Genomic DNA, 20,046 nt, shown 5'->3' with positions numbered 1-20,046 from the left:
AGCTACACTGGTGCTGGCAGGCAAACCTATATAGACAGGGATGGCCTGAGGGGCTGGCCCTTTAAGAGGAGATGAGTGCAAAAATGATTGTGGTCATGTGACTAAGGCAAGGCCTGTGGATATGTGAGAGTGTGCTGGGTGACAAGCTGGGGAGCTGTAGCTGGTCTGCAGTGAGGGAGTCATTGGGGGGCTTTCCTGCAGGAGCTGTATTGGCTAGGCAAAGCAGGGAGTCGCTTTGAACTTTGGAGCCATTATTCTGGGATTTTTAATTATGTGCAGAACTTTTATGTTAACAGCCCTCCTTCAGAGCTGGGTTTTTGAGTGCCTTTGTGCAGTTTATTGACCCATGTGAATCCCTGGGGAGATGGGAAAACCCTGCTGAGGGGAAACTGAGTCAGGGTGCTACAGAGCCATCCCTGGCTATGGGGATGACCCCAGAGGTAGCCCCACTTCAGGGGAGGTTGCACGTGCTGTAGGCCATGTGGCTACCAGGCTGAAGCTGCCTGGCAAATGCCAGCATCCTAGCTTGGAGACTGTGACTGGCCCAGCAGGAATAGACCTGACCATGGATTTTTGTGAGACAGCAGCAAACTCAGGTCTGTGGAGGCAGAAGAGGCCAAGCCTGGGGGAAAGGGGCCCTAGCTGATCCCAGTGGCTTTGGTTCAGCGCAGGTGGAGATTTGGAGTCAGTGTTTCTCTTCTCAGAACTAGTCTATCCATTTTTGCTGGGGAGGCTCCATCCATTGCTAGCTGCATTGGGGATTTGGACTAGGTGCCTGGGCAGCACTCTGCAGCCAAGAGCATTGCTCACCCCTGCCCATCACCACCTATCCCCCAGCCAGGACCTCACGACTTATGAGCCTCCCATTAACATCAGGAGTGAGGCGGATTCCCCTTCTGCCTCAGTGCTACCGAAGGGATGCAATCAAGACATATGCTCCCTGTGGCTGAGCCTTAGGCGCCGTACCTATCATAATCTCCCTGTAGAAACACTTCTTCTTGCAGCTGGAAGATTTAGCTTGTTCTCCCCGCAGGCCTTTGGTCAGTGCACTGCTGGATCTAGCTATCCCATGTCCGATTGTACTAGGCTTGGCAGGTGGTGTGTCCTGTAAAGCCTCCCCTTAAGGGGTACAGACGTAGGCATAGTTTGACTTCTATATTTGGGTGCGGGGAGAGGGGGCAGATCTGGTCAAGCCAATGAGGCCACACATGGGGGGGCGAATTCTGTACCGGCCCACAGGGGCACCATTTCAGATTTTTCAGCGCGGGGCCCAACTTTCATTGTGATTCCAGGGGCTACTTAGGCAACTGAAAACTCTAACATTTTTTGCAGATAATAACTTAGAAATTATCTGACAGGAGCATTGTATCTAATTCCTATATGAAGAAAGAAAATTAAATAAATATTAGACCCACTCAGCTCTAATACTAACATGTTCTGACATCTTGTGGCAAGTCACCTAAGGGACATGGGTTAGGTTTAAAATGGTAATTTATATTCCTACTCAGATAGGCTTACTGAAGTCAGAAGGGACCATTGTGATTATCTAGTCTGACCTCCTGCACATTGCAGGCCATAGAACCTCACCCATCCACTCCTGTAATAGACCCCTAACCTCTGCCTGAGTTACTGAAGTCCTGAAATCATGGTTTAAAGAGAATTCACCATTTACACTACTTTAAACCTGAAAGTGACCCATGCTCCATGCTGCAGAGGAAGCAAAAAACCACCATGGTCTCCTCTTATAAAGGTAGAACAGGAGTACTTATGGATGCATCCGAAGAAGTGGGTTGTAGCCCACGAAAGCTTATGCTCTAATAAATTTGTTAGTCTCTAAGGTGCCACAAGTACTCCTGTTCTTTTTGAGGATACAGACTAACATGGCTGCTACTCTGAAACCTGTCTTATAAGGTAGGTTTTCCATTCCTCAGATCATCCGAATAGCCTGTCTCTGCATCTGTTCCAGTTTGAATTAATCTTTCTTAAACATGGGAGACCAGAATTGCACACACTACTCCAGATGAGGTCTCACCAGTGTCCTGTATAATGGTACTAACACTTCCCTGTCTCTGCTGGAAATACCTCACCTGATGCACCCCAGGATCGTGTTAGCCTTTTTCGTGGCCGCATCACATTGCCGGCTCATAGTCATCCTGTGATCAACAAATACACCCAGGTCTTTCTCCTCCTCTGTCACTTCCAACTGATAAGTCCTCAGCTTATAGCGAAAATTCTTCTTGTTAGCCCCTAAATGCACTATTAAATATCATCCATTTCTATTACTCCAGCAAGGTCATCCAGATCTTCTTGTATGATATCCCAGTCCTCCTCTGTATTGGCAATACCTCCCAACTTTGTGTCATCTGCAAATTTTATTACACACTCCCACTTTTTATGCTAAGGTCAGTAATAAAAAATGTTAAATAAGATTTGTCCCAAGACTGATCCTGGAGGAACTCCACTTGTAACCTCCCTTTAGAATGACAGTTCACCTTTAAGTATGACCCAATGTAGTCTCCCCTTCAACCAGTTCCTTATCCACCTTTCAGTTCTCATATTAATCCCCATCTTCTCTAATTTAACTAATAATTTATCTTGTGGAACTATATCAAATGCCTTACTGACACCCAGGTAGATTAGATCTACTGCATCTCCTTTGTCTAAAAAAAATCAATTATCTTCTCAAAAAAAAAAAGATAGTAACTTTGTTACTACCTCTTGAATCCAACAATTGAAATAATTGTAGAAAAATCTACAATTACTTTCTATCATTTATGGTACTTACTTTTTATAATTAATAATAATTAATGGAGATATCCCATCTCCTAGAACTGGAAGGGCCTTCACTAGCAGGACCAAGTACTGATTTTGCCCCAGATCCCCAAGTGGCCCCCTCAAGGATTGAACTTCACAACCCTGGGTTTAGCAGGCCAATGTTCAAACCACTGAGCTATCCCTCCCCCACCACCAAGCTTGGAACAGATCATTTAACTTTAGGAAACATCTTAACAGCCCTCTCTTATCTTAATCACTTGTTTATAAACAAAGTTCTGACTCCCTGCCTCAGGGGCCCAAGCTGGGAGAAGTCTCCTGTCTCCTCTACAGAACTCATTACATTGCACACTCAGGCTGCCTGAAGCTTGCAGTTTGGGGGGTGCAATGCCCCTCCAAAATCCATCCATGGGTACAGAGTCTGGGCATAATCCAGAGCCAGAAGGAGGTGATGCCTTCCTCTAGATCAGGGATCTCCAAACTATGGCCCACGGGCCGGATCCGGCACAGGGCTTCCATTTGTCCGGCCCTCCAACCAACAGGGGAGAAGCGAACAGCTGAGTAGAGCAGGCAGGGGGAGGGGCCTCCAGCAGCAGCTCACACGGGACAGCAGCACAGCTGAGTTGTACAGAGGGGTGAGTGTCTCTGGGAGCTAGTGTCCCCCCAAAAGGGGAGTAAAACTTAGGGGAGAGTCGTTGCTTCAGCAGAGCAGGTACAGGGAGAAGCAAATCGGCAGGCTGCAGGCATGGGAAGGGGCTGCCGGCAGCAGCTCGGGTGGGGGATTAGCTTAGCTCAGCTCAGCTCAGCTGAGCAGAGAGGTGAGTGCCTCTGGGAGCCAGTGTCCCCTCCCCCCCCAAAAGGGGAGCCAACTTAGGGGAGAGTCATTGCTGCAGCCGAGCAGGCACAGACACCTGCCTTAGGAGTAAAAATACAAGCCAGATGCTTAATTACATCTCCAGTAAATGGAGTAAAGAAGATGGAAATTATCTATTTCATAATGGTTAAATTTTAACTACATCACTAATAGAACCAAACAGTATTTGTATGATACAAATGTGTGTGTTTTTAGAAATAAAATTAAAAAAAATGACATGATTTTTAATGTATTGACAAATATTTTGTGTGATTTCACAGTACCTGCATTGATTAACTTTTATACCTGATTTAGAATTTAATGCAACACGGACACAGTAGAATAGAATAGATCCTGAGGAGATGAGCTGCTGTGTGGACAGCTGCCTCTTCTCGTGACTTTCCTGGCAGCATGGCTCCAGCTGGAACCATGCTCTTATTGGCAGGATGTATTTGTAGCTGTGCAGCAGAGGCCTCAGATGGGTCCCAGAAGGAGGCAGAGTTGTATTGGCACCCGACCTGATCACCATATGGCAATTCAGTGGGTCTGCATGAGACAGCGCCATAGAGGATGGCCAGTTCCCTAGCTCTTCCAGTTCTCACTAAACCCCATGGAGCCTGACCCTTCTTGGAGGGGTTTCTGTGGGGTCCCAGGGAAAGGTGCCACAGAGGTGGTATTCTTCCCTGTGGAGCCCAAGCCAGAGAGGAACCCCTCCACCACCTTGGCAGAGAGGGGTAGTCCGGTGCATTTTGGGTAATAGCAGGTCTGCTTTGGGAGACTATGAGGCTACTGGGGACTGGAAGAGAGCAGACAGGCCAAGATGTGCTGAATTTCTGTCAACACCTCAGCCTGCATCATGGCTGGCTCCCTCTAAAATATTGCTTGTTGTCTTCTTTTTAGCAGGTGACTGAGCTGCCTGGTGAGCCTGACCAAAGAGCCTTCCCAGAGCTAAGGAATGACTCTGCAGATGAAGTGCGCTCCTCCTTCTCTCCCCCTTCCTCACTAGCTGTGCCAAGGCAATGGCTGAGCAGTGCCAGTTTCCACCTCTCTTCACCAGGACACAGCCCCGAGCTGGGAGCCCAGGACCCCTTCACTGGTGTGCAGGTAAGTGAAGGCACCATGGGGGTTGCCTCAGTGTCTCATCCACTGCATGGGAGGCTCTGGCAGGAGATCATAGAATATCAGGGTTGGAAGGGACCTCAGGAGGTCATCTAGTCCAACCCCCTGCTCAAAGCAGGACCAATCCCCAAACAGATCAGATTTTTGCCCCAGATCCCTAAATGGTCCCCTCAAGGATTGAACTCACAACCCTGGTTTTAGCAGGCCAATGCTCAAACCACTGAGATGATGTTCTTGCTGGGGAATTTAGGTGTCATGCCATTTTCTGGGCTGCTTTGGTTGGGGGTTCCAAGTTATCTAGACTGGAACTGGACCAGGTCTATTTAGACTATCCTATCCAGTCCATCCCTCAGGCTCTGAGTGAGGATGCCCCAGGCCACGTATTATCCAGTGCTTTTTGATGACTGGTTTGAAATAACCCATGGGATTGGGCTTCCGTCGCCCCCTTGGGAGATCCTTCCAATCTCCTGGGCCTCATTGCAGGAAATGCTTACCCAGGCTACATGTATATTCTAACCTGAAGCCAGTGGAGTTCTTTTAGAATGAATTTGATCAGTTTGACTCTTCATATCTTGTCCTAGCCAAGTCCTGACGTCCCCTGGTCATTGCATTGCTTCCCTCCTGCCATATGGTGCTCCAGAGAGGTTGAGAGAGAAGGAAAAAAATGGGGCCTTGGAAGCACAAGGTCTGAATCCAGTGTGGGAAGCAAGCCAAAGCATGCCAGCTGATTCATTCCTGCTGCCTGGTGACTCACTTATGAGGAGAGGCCAGGGGGAATTGCTCAGGCTCTTGCTAATCTCCCTGTTCTCAGTGCTCTGTTTCTACACTCTGTCTAGGCTACACTAGTGTGTGAGCAGTTCACAGACATAGCGAATTTATCCTCCCAGCCCCTCTGGGAGGTAGAGGTGACTGAAGCCTTTGATCCTGCCTTTGTATTGTTGGTAGCTGAAGCAGTATTAATGTATGGAGCGGCAGCTGCTGACTGTGCAGATTCCAGGAAGGAGAGCTCCCAGGAGCCTGTGACCTCACTCTGCGAAAACTGCAGTCAGTGGGGTTTGTGATTCCGGTGCTTAGAGAGTGGTTGGACTGGACTGGAGCGGGGGTGGGGGGAGCATGTCCCTGATTGCATATGGATGAAAATACTGGTGAGGCCACACCGAGCTCTTGCCCGTTCCATCCAGGTGGTGCTGCTTTGGATCTTAGCTGAGAAGGAGGCCTCACATTCTGGTCTCAAGGGGGCGTTGCATGGTGGTTGCAATTTGGATCATCACCAGGGATTGAACTGGGCACCTCTGGGGTAAAAGCACGAGCCCCTATGTCTTAGGCTGAAGGACTAAAGCCCAGCTTCTCCTAGGTATTTAGGTACCTAGTGCCCAAGGGAGTTAAGTGCTTAAGGATCTGTGTCTAACCCCCCCAGCTGGGAGCTGTAGCTGTAGCAGAATCATATCTTCTTTGGATCAGACTCAGAGGGGGGCTCATGATGACACATCATGCACAGGGGGTTATAATCACCCAGCCCATGACACGCCCAGTGCACAGGCCCTGAGCATCCCCTCCCCTGACGTACAGGAGAATCCACACCATTCCCACCCCCATCTGGGATATCCTCCGCAGAGGGGACGAGATTTCACCTGTTAGGACCAGCTTTGTCATCATGCTCAGGGGGGCTTTTAATTATTTTTTTAAAGAAACCACAGGTTTGGGAGATGTTTTCACCCTTTCCCATTATCATTGTGACCTCAGGTGCCAGAGAATGAAACTGACTAAAAGCAAAAGTAAAACTGATCAGTTTGTTTTCACTGCCCAGATGTGGAAGAAACCACCTGCATGAAGTGGTGGATGAATGTTTTAAACATTGACTCAGTTTCTCTAATCTCAGGAGTTATAGTTGCAGACTCAGGGAGACATCTAATCAGTGTTGCCAACTCTGGCAATATTGAGTGGGTTCTTAAAGCCTCAGCTCCTTGAGACCTGTGATTATGGGAGGATTTCAGTTGTTGTTTTCTTTTAAGTCAGTTATTTAGCTCTCAGGGAGAGAAGCTGGAAAATGAGACTCCTAAAGTTTTGCACTAAAAGGCAAAAAAACAGGGTAAACATGTATTACTTTTGTAACATCTCATGATTTTGGGAGCCTGACTTGTGACTTTGGAAGTGCTCTGGGGTGGCAATACCACATCTTTATTTTACTGCATCATTATCACTTGTATTAAGGCCCCAGTCAGGAATCAGGGCCCCAGTGTGCTAGATGCTATGCAAACATGTCATAAATTGACAGCCCCAACTCTGCTGTCCTCTGTGTCTTTTTTTTTTAAATTATTTATTTATTTATTTATTTATAATGATAATAAGCACTCAGGCAGAGTCTTTGGGCCTCATTCTCATTTACATATGGGCTCCCTTACACTGATCTGGTTATGTAAAGGGGCCTCGTAGTGGGGTAAATATAATTTAGACTCAGAGGGGTGCAAAGGGGCTGCCCTGAACATGTGAACCTTTTGTCTTTCTTAATTCTTGTTGCATAGAGAAACCAACAGTTCCTTTTCACTGGCACTAGCGAAGCCCTAGGCTTTATGGGCCAGATCCTGTGAGGTGCTGAGCACCTTGTCCCATTGAAAACCAGGAGAGTGGAAGGTGCTGAGCATCTTGGAGGAAGCCTTCAGCATCTTGAGGCAAGAGCTCATCAGCATGCAGCCAGCACGGCTGAAAGTAGAGACATTTGTCAAAGGCAACAAGAGAGGAAGCCTCTCCCCTCCCCATAATAAGCAGAACGTTCACTAGGAGGAGAGGATTATTGGTGAGCCTGGATTGAGTTTGCCCAGCAAATGTGTAGGTGCAAGCCCTTTGGAACAGGGGGCGAAGGAAATCGATAGTAATCAGCACGAGCTGGAGTGATTGCAAGGTAAAGTTAAGGTAGCAGCCTCAGCATGAGCTGGGGGTGGCAAAGGAGGCATTAGCAAGTGCAATTTATAACCTCAGCTCCCAGGCCCCCAGGGGAAGCGTGACAAGCTAACGCAGCAATAAATCGTGCTGCGCTGATGTCACCCTGGAATGACTTTATTTAAAAATTGAAAACCAGGAAGGAGGCAAGTGTTAACTCTGCATTCTCCTGGTTAAGGGGGAGATTAATGCACCTGTGTGCTCTGGTGATGGAAGATCTGATGGTGACTGAATGTTTCTGCTGCTCTGTGTGGTGAGGAAAACCCACTTATTTGTATGTTTGTGATCAAAATACATTACCTGGCATCTAGGGCTGGATCCTCGGCCCCTAGGCTCCTGCATCTAGAGGGCTGCCCTCAAAGGGCTGGCTGAAGATTCCCCTGAAGCAGAGGAAACTTTGAGGGTGCGTGGGGGGTGCAGCTGCCCTAGCTAGCTCACTGGCATACACAGCTCACTCCCTTTGCAAGCCAAGGAGCATGTTGCGCGTGGCCCAGGTCGGGGGAGCATATCACATGCAGAAAGAGGAGTGCAGTCTAGAGTACACTGATCATAGAACAGTTCATATGGGACTATGGTGCAGCATAAAGACTAAAGGCTGCTCTAAGTTACACCTGGAACTATTTTGGCTCCTAGTGTACCTCTGGGTCTGCTTAAAGTCACCTTTCCCATCCCACTCTTCAGCTTAGTCACAGTGCAACTATGGAGTCTGTCCCTGCTGTACCTGGCAACATACAAAAGCCACACCAGTGAAGGACGTGTTACTGGAACATGCTGGACACTACAAAACTGACCAGCTCTGCAATGTACTGTCATGTAGCTATAATAGTTAAGATTTCAAACAAGTCTAATGCCACTTGGGAACCTCCTGGTTTTCCCTGTGAGAGGCAGGATGAATCATGATTATTGTATTGGCCAGAGACCTGGCTGCAAGTACTTACTCTTCTACCATGGATTTCCTGTTTGACATAGACAAGTCAGTGCATCTCTCTGTGCTTTAGTTCCCCATCTGCACAATGGAGATAACAGCACTGCCTGACCTTATTGGGTGGGGTGGGGTTGTGAGGTTAGGTACTTTAGAGTGTGGGCTGCTCACATACTATGGTAATGTGGGCTATATAGGTATTTAAGATAGGTAGACTGTGCTGCACATCATAGCAATAACAGGGTTAGAACTCATTCTCATTTTCCATGTGTGCCTGGCATGTGAGCTAAAGGGGACTTGCTGTTAGCGCTATAGAGTTTATGACACACTCTCAAGACTAAAAGAACAGGAGTACTTGTGGCACCTTCGGATGCATCCGAAGAAGTGGGCTGTAGTCCACGAAAGCTTATGCTCTAATAAATTTGTTAGTCTCTAAGGTGCCACAAGTACTCCTGTTCTTTTTGTGGATACAGACTAACACGGCTGCTACTCTGAAAACTCTCAAGACTGGAAGTTTTCTGGAAACCAATGGCTTGCTGTTTGATGTCTGTGCAGTGCCTAGTGCACGTGGGGGTGTTTCGTTAATAATAACACTTAGAACACAAGCACAAGGCCAGGCTGGCAGTGTGCCTTCACGTACCTTTTTGCACCGGTTATTTCATCCCCCCTGCTGCTCGGCTCCCACCATACACCGTCCCTCACAGTCAGGACAGCATCAGGTCCTGTGCCAGCATTGAACTGCAGGTTGCTGCACTGGCAGTCATCACCATAGTCTCCTCCCCTTGCTCTTCTCTCATGGCTTTTCCCCTGCATTAGCTGTCCAATTGTATGCAATTCTGTACATCATGGGGCTGGCTCCACCCATGGCATAAATCATCAGAGGCCTATGGTAGTTGATGGAGCCACACCAATTTACATCAGCTGAAGATCTGGCTCCATGTTCTTTACTACATTGAACAACTGCTGTTCATGGATCTCCTTCTCCTCTCTTCCCTTTCTGTCTCTGCTTCCCTCCTCTGCCTTCCCCCCCCCCCACCCTCCCACCTGGCCCTGCTCCTCCTATCCGGCCCCTGCCAATGAGGCTGAATTCATAGTTAGTTAAAATCCCCACCAAGGCCACTGGTTTTGCTGAAGCGACCTGGTCATGTTAGGATTATCCATAACCCCCCTTGGAAGTGCTGGATGGGCAGGGATGATTGCTGAGAATATGCAGGCTCTGACCAAAGGGTGATGGAAGGAACCGAAGGGAATTCCCAGCAGAGAAACCCCACGGCCTCCTAACACAGAGACTAGGGCACTTGTTTAATAGACCACAGTTTTGTTGCCATGTTTCTCAAGTATTGTTAAATCAGTGCATAGAATCCCCTTTGCCTGAGTAGAATACGCAGCGCACCTAGGCAATTCTATTATTTCTTTGGCCAGGAGATCTGGTCTCCAACTTATTGGGCTCTGGTCAATCATGCAGGCCCAATGGCTTCAATGGAAGCAGGATTGGGCCCTTGATTGCTGCTGAGTACCATTGGAAGTCATTCCATGTGCATCACCGATTGGCTAAGTAAACCTCTATTGCATTCTACTTGTTTTCCTTAGTGGGGATTAAAGCTTCAGCTTGGAGACCTGGACTCCAATGTGGCCTGGGTCACAAGTGAAATGAGTTTGATGGTCTCCGCCTAGGTCCTATGCTAGGGATCGCAATTCTGCATAGTTGGTGGTCTCTGCTCACAACAGGGCTAGGAGCAGGATAGCAAAGGGTTTTGGCAGGTCAGGATTAGTTTGGCTAAAGCTGGCAGGGGAGCTTGTATAGTACCTATGCACATTGACTTCAACAGGCTTTGGATCAGGCCCATTATGCCTTGCCCTAGAGCAGTGGTTCCCAAACTTTAACAACCTGTGAACCCCTTTCACTAAAATGTCAAGTCTTGTGAACCCCCTCATAAAAATGAATATTTCCAGGGATTTTCTCCTTTACCTGAGTATAAATTATAAAAGCAGTGATTTTGGAAATATAAAATTTGTTTTTATGACATGCTTATTACACACTATTTGTTATTAATTATTAGTTATCATTACAGTATTTTTATTACATTATGAAAATGGCAACACTCGTCCAAGATCTCACTTTCATAGCTTGTATCACTTTGAATAAGCCTGTTATAAGACAAGGCTCCTATGTTTCATCCAGGAGAATCAGATGTGAAACAGCATGAAGGCATTTAAGAAGCCAACTCAGAGTTCCTCCTATACAAGCATTCAGGTCTTGAGCAGTCCAGGTAAACAGTGCACGTTACAACAAAGTTTAAAATTGTTCATAATAATTTTAAAAACATTACAAGCTGCCTATTTAATTTTAAAAACAGCAAAAAAATATCCACCTCCCTTTCCATTTCTTATAAGGAGTCTTGAAGTTTAAATCTCCTCAGTGTGACAGCTATGCTTGCTTTGATCTGCTTAGCTCTTGGAAGTCCAGGGGTTCCGGGCTGCTGGCCCCATGCTGCCCAGGATCCCTAGGGACGGCTCTGACCGCCCTTAGAGAATTTTTTCCTGAGAACCCCCTGTAACATTTCGCGAACCCCCAGGGGTTCACAAACCCCAGTTTGGGAACCACTGCCCTAGAGCTAACAGAGCCTTCCTTTCAGGCCTTCTGAATCTCGCTGCAATGGGGGTTAGTGCTAGTTCCCATTTGAAATGTGTGGGAGGAGGTGGGGTGCACACAAACCACAGGGTTGGCACTCTGGTTTTGCTTTCACAGAGGCAGCAGAGCTCACGCAATTTCAATACGATCATCTCGTTTGAGCTGGAGGTAATTAAAACTGGGTTGGATGCAACTAGGGGATATACACTGAGGGACAATACTGCATTAGCTGGGTGAAGACAGTCAAGATGCTTTGCCATGGTGGCAGTGGGGCCTAGTGGACCTGAGTTCTAGTCCCAGCTCTGCTACTGACTAAGTGTGTGGCCTTAGGCAAGTCACTTCACCCTTCTGTGCCTCAGTTTACACATCTGTACAAATAATAATACCCAGCCCTTCTATAGCATTCTTCAATAGTAGAGCTACTGAGATCAGTGGAAATAAGGCTAATAGAGGTCAGTGGATGAAAAGGGCTGACTATTATCATTAAGCTGATCTGTTTCATCTTGAGTCTCTCTGATCCTCTTTTCCCATTGATGGTAAATTCTGTACACTATGTGGCATAGGGACTCAGCTGGGTTAATGCTGAGTGCAGGCAAAAGGCAGTGTCTCAGTGACTGAGAGAGGCTTTGCCTCCTCCATGGGACAGAGGTGGACAAAGCTCAGTAGAGTCAGGCTGGTGGCAGTGATTGACGGAGACTTTATGGGCACAGCTCTACCAGCAATAATCTAATTCCTGAGCAGTGCAGGAGGGGTCAACTGTGGAGTGAATGGGTCCATAGCTCAGTGAACAACCATAGGTGACTAGATCCATGCCAGAGTAAAGCAGAGGGAATTAGCGATACGGTGCTTACATGGATTCATCAGAGAGCCTGGTCTGGCAGTGCAATTTACATTAGGAGACTCCTATAGCTCTCTAGCCTCCGCGCTCTGTCTTCCTCACCAGAGGGGTATGCTGCATTGCCCAGATCTACAAACGGCTGGGCTGGGCTGCGACTTTGTACAACCCTTGGCTTCTGCACAGAGCACATCTCTCATTAGCTGAGGGGCTGGCTGGGCATGTGAAGAAGAGGGTGATTATGTAGGTCTGTGGTCGACGGGGGACAATAGCTAGGAAACAGAGATCCGCTAGGAAGGCCAAGCTAGGGATAAAGATTTTTGCATTCTGCAGCAGCCTGTGTGTAATATATTCCTAGGCACAGGCAGGGAGGCTCTGCTGGCTATGCAAGTGACTCTCGTATTCTAGGGCAAGCTGACGGTAATGATTTCAATATCTATTTGTAATCATATTCAGTGAGCGTTAGGATCTGCATGTAAACTCTGCTGCTTAGTTCGGTGCTTGGCAAAGAGTTGGCCTCCAACCCCCTCCAACAGAGCTTTGTGTTTGAGGGGTTGTACTTTTGTGACCATCATCCTGGGAAGCCAGCAAAGCTCCCTCCATCCAGACAAGCGCTGGGTCTCTTTGGAGCCACCTAAGGAAAGAAGAGGGTGGGGGCAGGGAGTAACAGTGTAACAAATTCAGGTGCTGTGGATGAAATCACTTCATCATGTTGTCCCTGATTTCCCCCATCTGGGAAAAAGAACACCTCCTTTGTCTGGTCTACTTAGCTTTTAAGCTCTTTGGGGCAGGCACCATCTCTTACTGTGTCAGTACAGTGCCTAGCTCAGTGGGCCTGTGACGGGTCCTACCACACCCCACCCCAGAAAAAAGGCAGTAGAGTGGAGTCCTTCAAGGCTCCTATAAAAGGAGTTGTAGGGCCTGGACAGCTCATTTGCTGGCTGGAGCCAGAGAAGGAAGGGTGCTGTTCCTGGCTGGCTGAGGAAGCTGCAGCAGCTGGACAGAGCAGTCAGGACTCCCACAGCTGGGAAAATCCACAGGGACAGAGACTGCGGAGAAACCCTGCCTAAGCTGGGGTAGGACTGTGAAGCTCTCCGGGCCTGGGGGAGAGAGGCTTGACAAAAAGGGCCAGAGACTGTTATATGCTCACCAGATGAAGAGGCCTGAGAGAACAGGGCAGAGACTGTTACAGACTCTCTAGGCAAGGAGGCTGGGGGTGATAGGCTGAGGACCCAAGAAGCCGACAGGACAGAGTGGGAAGCAGCTCAGGGAATGCAGCAACAGACACTAGTGAAGGAAGCAACAGGTGGCTGCTAGTCATAGGGTCCCTGGATTGGGACCCAGAGTAGTGGGCAGGCCCGGGTCCCTCCACCCATGGCAGAGTGGCCAAGGGCCGAGAAGGCAATACATTTCATTTGGAGCCCGAGTAGGGGGCATGAGCTTAAACAGGCCCAGAGCTGGGACTGAAGACCTTGGGGAGAGGCCAACCATTCATTGGACTGGGTTACCCCGGAAGCGATTTGTTTTCTGTTTGTTTCACATACGGACTGTGCGTGACTCGTCCAGAGGGCTGAGTCACTGAAAACCCATCTGAAAAGAGAAACTGCCGGCAGAGGGCACTGCATAAAAACAAGAGTGCAGGCACACAGCCGGCCAGCAGGAAGCGCTCGTGAGAGGCAAGCGGCCACACCTTTATAGGGCTCCTAATTGCAGTCGGAGCCTCTAGGTGCTACCTTAATGCAAACGCAAAATAAGAAGAATGCAGACAGCAAACCCAATTGTGATACAAATCACACGTGTGTCTGGGACTAGACCACTAGCCCTTCAGCTCCAAGGATCTGAACCTGAGCTCACTGGAGTCAGTGGCAAAGCTTTATTAACTTCAGTGGTGCAGATTCATGCCTCAACAGTGCTGGCATCTGTCACTTGAGCTGAAGAAGATGTCTCCTAGCTATTAGCAGTGGCACATCCCTTATCTGCTCTGTGTGCTTGCCACTATCAGGCAGCATCCCTCACATGGTTGGAGCCCATGGAAAGAGCAGCCAGTTTTCAGGGATCCATGCAGCACATTGACTTTTGTAGCAAACCTAAAGAGGATGGTTTTGTTTCCAACCCTTCTAGAGCAGTGTGCTCTGTATGGCTCAAGTATTTATACAGCTGTCTGTTGCCATCATGACAGAGGGTATCACAAGCTTCCTTAAGCAAGAGGGGTTGGTTAAAGAATACAGCTGCAGCTACAGTCAGACAGGATTCCTCACAGCTCGTAGTCCTGCTCTGTCTCCTTTGTTTACCAGGGACCAGAACCTGTGTGTAATGCTATGGCACAAAGAAACATCTAGTGGCTGAGTAATATACTGCAAATAAATACATTAAAAGAAGCCCCAGTTCCTATTTGGTAAATGTGATACCTCAGTTTTCCCCATACAAACAGGAAATGCCTCTGGTAGGTCACACTGTGTAGGCAGCAGGCCTTGGCAAATATTGACTTCCTAATGGGGACCATAACACCAAGTTATCTTTCACTTCCCCTTTCCTCCTCCCCCACTTCCCCCCAAAAAGGGGCTTGAAAACCATCTCTGTTGAGTTTTGCTCTTCTTTGCAAAGTGTCACAGGGTGACTAGTCCTTTAAGGGGAGATGGGTCCAGCCCTACCTGTAACACACTTGGCTTGCCTCCTCAGGTGGAGAAAATGAGCAAAGTCACATGCTAGGCAGGTCATGTGGCTAAATCAGGCCTTCTGGGATGGAAATAGGACAGTAGCCCTTGGAGAGACAGAAGGGGAAAAGGGAGACTCCAACTAGGAAGCTCTCGGTGCTGCTGCTTGGTGGAGAGACACAGAAGCCCAGAATGGATGAGAGGAGAGAAGACAGACCCTTAGAAAGGAGGGGCCGGCTGGAGATTGGGGTGAAGGACTCTTCTGCTTGACTTTGGTCTTGGCTGCCCTGGAAAATGTGGCCTTTTTTGCTTTAAGGACTTAGCTGGAGGGTTGAGTCATGGCAGCAACTGAAGCAGGCATGAAGGTCAGGAGATCAGCCTGAGTGAGGGAAATCGAGGCAGTGGTTAGCCCAAAGCCACAAGGGGTAGGTGGTACTGCTACACGAAATGTAGCCCACTCAATGCATGCCTAACAGCCGCAGTCATGGACCAGCACCTCGTTGTGCTAAGGGCTGTAGAAACAGAACAAAAAACATGGCCTATACAATCTAAGACAAGAGACACCAGGTGGATACACAGACAGGAGAGCACAAGAACAATCCTGAGGTGGTTCTTCCTTCAGGTCCTGTTTACCCTATTTAATCTACCATGTCAGGAGACCTGGTTAGAACATGGTAACCCCTTGACATGATTAAAACAGAAGTGTTTTTAACAGTGTTCCCAAATGATGCTTCAGCCATAGATTGCTGCGGGGCTGTAGCACAATTTGAAAATTGGATTAAAACAAGTTCTAGTCATAGCTACATTGTAAGACTCAACCGTGTGTTAGCTGTGTCACAGGACTGAAGTGATGTGGCTGGGTCTGCTAATGCAGAAAGTTCGAGCGTAAAGTGATTTATAGTGTAACATAGACTTTATAGTGGAAAGGGGGGGGGTGGTCCTTAGAGTCAACAGCAATTCTTTTATTTTTTAAGCTGAATGCATAAAACAGAAGCAGCAGCTATAAGTAGTAGTTGAATTGCAGCCTCAAGGGGCTGATCTACACTGGGAGAATTTTCTAACCAGGTTAAAAACAATTCAGCAAAACTGATTCTGAAACCAGGAGAGAGCCTCAAGCTGTGACTTTCCAATCCAGAAATCTATTATCCCAGAAAAGAAATCCAACCCCCCATCGATCCAGCAGAGACATGTATTAATGCAGGATTTAAGCACCCAAGTTTCAACGGGAATTGGATACCTAACTCCCTTGGAGACCCAGGCATGGGGCAGGCCTGGTTTAAAGGCATCCTGACCTGTTTTGGTTGTTTTACTCCATGTGTTGCATCCAGCCACCTAGCATAGGGTCTAGGCTATGACTTGAACTGGCTTGAGACCTGGTTGAGCTGAGCAGGTCAGCTGTGAGACGCAGAACCAGATCAAGATCCAAACTTTTACAGACTGTGGATCCATCTCGAGTGTTTGTTGCTTTGCTGCATGAGATTTGGTTGGGGGATATGGGTGGTTTTGGAACAAACAGGTCTCCTTTAGGTAAGTGTCAGAGTGATGGGGTAAATGCCATGGAAGGATGGGAGATGGATTGAGTCACATCTGATGTCTCAGTGCTGCTCATTTGTTTTGTGTTTCCAGCAGCTTCTCTTCATGTCACTGGGGCTGGGTGTGTGACAGGGCGATTAGAGCTGCTCACTGCAGAGAATTCTCTGTTAGCCTGTGATGAATGGAGTGTTGTCTCTCTCTGCCCAGAGTCAGGCTGGTGACTGATTCCCCGCCAGTCAGCGCTCCGTTGTTCATCAGTGTCATCGTGCCTACTACATAATGAGCCTTGCGGGAGGCCTGAGCACTTTCTAGCACCTGCCTGTCAGGGGTGTTATTAAAACGCTGGCAGAGCGTTGGAGGGAGGCAGGGTGAATAGGGGCCAGAGACAAATTGATTAATAGAGAAGCCCAGTGAGGATGAAAAACAAACTTCCCCAGCAGGTCCTGCCAGAGGCTTCTGGTGCCCTTGAGCTAAATAAACACTGCACAGCGGAGCATGGGGCCACCAATCCGTAGGGCTTTGAATGGCTGTTGGCTGGGCAAGGAGAGTGCCACGATAGATTCATCAGGAGCTGCTGGCAAATAGAGATGGGCCCTGAGAGTACCACAGAGAAAGGCCCAGCCATACTGGAGTCCTGGGCGCTCTGAGGGGCACCAGAGTTACAAAGGTTGAAGGCCTGACTTTCTGAGGTGCCCAGCCTTCACAGCTCCTGGTCACTGCACCGGGGGTGCTCAGCTCCTCTGGACATAGCGCCTTCATGGCTGGGAGCTTGCGCGTTGCCTGGAATCTAGTGGATAAACCTGGCTTCTGGTACTGACCCTAAAATTGACCTGCTTTGTCAGTCATTTCAGCTCCACCACCACCTGTGAAATGGGGGTAATAATATTTGCCCACATCCTGTGAGTATCCTAGATCATGGAATACATTTTTCATCCACAGCCCTTAGAGTACTATATAGAAGGTGAAGCTGTATCCCTCTTTTACAGAAGGGGGACCTGAGATACAGAGAAGCTGATGGACATTGAGGTCGGAAGGGATCATTATGATCAGCTAGTCTGAAGTGACCTGTCCAAGGAAAGTGACAGAGCCAGGAATTGAACCCTGGCCAGCTGCCCTAACCATTGAATCATGCTGCCTTTATAAGGGAAAAGTGTTAGTAAGGGCAGGAAATGGGAGGAGCAGGGATAGTATTCCCGGGATACTGGCATCCAGACCTCTGCTCACTTCACTAGGCTAGGCTGCCTCTAGGCCACACCTCCCACAACTAGAAGCTTTCACCTTTCGCTGCACAGGACTCTTCAACGTTTCATCGCTTCCATACCAAGGGGTTCCCTGCCCCCACCACTGTTTTGCAAAATAATTGAAATTCCTGGGGTGTAGATGGCAAAGGCACTAATTTCAGCCAGGCCTACTATAAGTCCTGAAAGAAAAAGGAAACCTCTCACAATCCCAGTCCCACAGCAGGGGCACAGCACGGCCTCTTTATGCATATGTACTCTAATGTGGTTAGGAATGGGCACCACCCTGTGGAGACTGGAGCAATTGGGATCTGGGGTCCTTGGATAGGTCCAGCTCTAAGAATGGTCCTAAACACTGTGGTAAGATGGTATGGAAAACTCTCAGCAGCATCTATCAATGTTTTCAGTGCCTAGCTGAGATCACCAGCAAGAGGAGCTGCTGGCTCAGACTAAAGGGACGTTGCTAAGAAGAAAGAAGCACTTTGACAGACTCGCCTCCTCTAGCGTTCCCCACTGCTGAGGGCATCTGCCTTCTGATCGCTAATTTGCAGTGGAGGTGTAGCTGTGTTGGTCCCAGGATATTGGAGAGACACGGTGGGTGAGGTAAATTCTTTTTATTAGATCATCTTCTGTTGGTGAGAGAGAGAAGCTTTTGCACTCACCCAGAGTTCTTCTTCAGAAGTTGATCCAATAAAAGCTCTTGCCTCACTCACCTTGTCCCTCGATTTACTGATGCAGTGGTCAGCCTTGGGTCCTTCTGGACTCCCTCACGCAGCTAGAAGTACAAGCAGCCATGGGGGTAAGAGGCACACACTTCCAGCTGCAGCTGCACCATATCAGATACAAACCCAGCCCCATGACTTATGCATTTATGACCTCCAGGCTTGCATACTGCAGCATGTGCTACCTGGGAATAAAGATAACACTCCTTAAAAATCTCCAGCTGATTTAAAAACACCACAGCATTTTGTTGGCTTAGCACCATAGGCCACCGTACATGTATCAATCAAATACTCCTCTCCATACACTGGAGTTCTATCCTGATATTGCACACCATAGCCACCCAAGAGATCCTCTTTCTCCCTCCATGCCTGTGATACCCCATTAGAGCTATGTTTTATGAGAGCTGTGACATTGTCAGCCAATAGTCTTAAAACAGGGAGGGATGTTAGCAGAGGTAAATACTTCTAGGCTGGTGAGGGGGGAGACAGAAATGTCATTGGCACTGGATCTACTAGACTATGCAATTCACTCTTGCAAGGGATAAGAATCATCATAGATCTCACAGCTTTCAGAACTACATGCAAACTGAATTCTTCTACTTAGGTTTCTTATTTTTACCTTCTATTAAAGCACTGGTTGTGGGGCACTACTAGAAGAAAGTACCGACTTAAAAATTTGTTTGGTAGAAAAAAGCACTTTCTTCCCAATTTTTCCCACTGGAGAAAGCAGGAGGGGAGTAAAAAGTAAGAGAAATGATGGGTTGGTTCTTTTGTTTTGTTTTTTACTGCACCAAGAAAAAGGTCAGGGAAAGTGTGGGACCCTTAATGAATGAGGGAGGCAACCTTGTGACAGATGATATGGAAAAAGCTGAAGTACACAGTATGGGGAGGAGGTGAGCAGCCCTCAGTGGTGAAAGAACAAGTTAAGGACTATTTAGAAAAGCTGGATGTGCACACGTCCATGGGGCCAGATCTAATGCATCCAAGGGTGCTGAGGGAGTTGGCTGATGTGATTGCAGAGCTATTGGCCATTATCTTTGAAAACTCATGGCAATTGGGGGAGGTCCTCGTGATTGGCAAAAGGCAAATATAGTGCCCATCTTTAAAAAAGGGAAGAAGGACTGGTCAGTCTCACCTCAGTCCCTGGAAAAATCATGGAGTAGGTCCTCAAGGAAACCATTTTGAAGCACTTGAAGGAGAGGAAGGTGATCAGGAAGAGTCAACATGGATTCACCAAGGGCAAGTCATGCCTGACTAACCTAATTGCCTTCTATGATGAGATAACTGGCTCTGTGGATGAGGGGAAAGCAGTGGACTTGTTATTCCTTGACTTTAGCAAAGCTTTTGATACTGTCTCTCACAGTATTCTTGCCAGCAAGTTTAAAAAGTATGGATTGAATGAATGGACTGATAGAATGATAGAAAGCTGGCTAGATTGTCAGGCTCAGCGGGTAGCGATCAATGGCTCGATGTCTAGTTGGCAGCCAGTATCAAGCGGAGTGACCCAGGGTTGGTCCTGGGGCTGGTTTTGTTCAACATCTTTATTAATGATCTGGATTTTTGCATAAAAGGACCTGGAGATTACAGTGGACAAGAAGCTGGATTTGAGTCAGCAGTGTGCCCTTGTTGCCAAGAAGGCCAATGGCATATTGGGCTGTATTAGTAGGAGCATTGCCAGCAGATCGAAGGAAGTGATTATTCCCCTCTATTCGGCACTGGTGCGGCCACACCTGGATTATTCTGTCCAGTTTTGGTCCCCCCCACTACAGAAGGGATGTGGACAAATTGGAGAAAATCCAGTGGAGGGCAACGAAAATGATTAGGGGGCT

General features: G+C 47.9%; 1 protein-coding gene across 1 annotated transcript in view; it reads left to right on the top strand.

Annotated features, from left to right (window-relative positions):
- The first annotated feature begins 3,364 nt into the window (after positions 1-3,364).
- The window catches only part of LOC117883881 (coiled-coil domain-containing protein 33-like), a 202,192-nt gene continuing 185,510 nt past the window's right edge, over positions 3,365-20,046 (top strand). Inside the window, exons 1-2 of the mRNA XM_034783715.1 lie at positions 3,365-3,407; positions 4,526-4,729. The gene's annotated coding sequence lies outside the window, so the exon portion shown is untranslated. The remainder of the gene's footprint in view (positions 3,408-4,525; positions 4,730-20,046) is intronic.

The sequence above is a fragment of the Trachemys scripta genome, chromosome 10 (genome assembly GCF_013100865.1).
Source record: "Trachemys scripta elegans isolate TJP31775 chromosome 10, CAS_Tse_1.0, whole genome shotgun sequence".
In the NCBI taxonomy this organism is placed as follows: Eukaryota; Metazoa; Chordata; order Testudines; family Emydidae; genus Trachemys; species Trachemys scripta.
The sequence above is the reverse complement of the archived record's forward strand: the minus strand, read 5'-3'. Positions and strand labels throughout refer to the sequence as shown.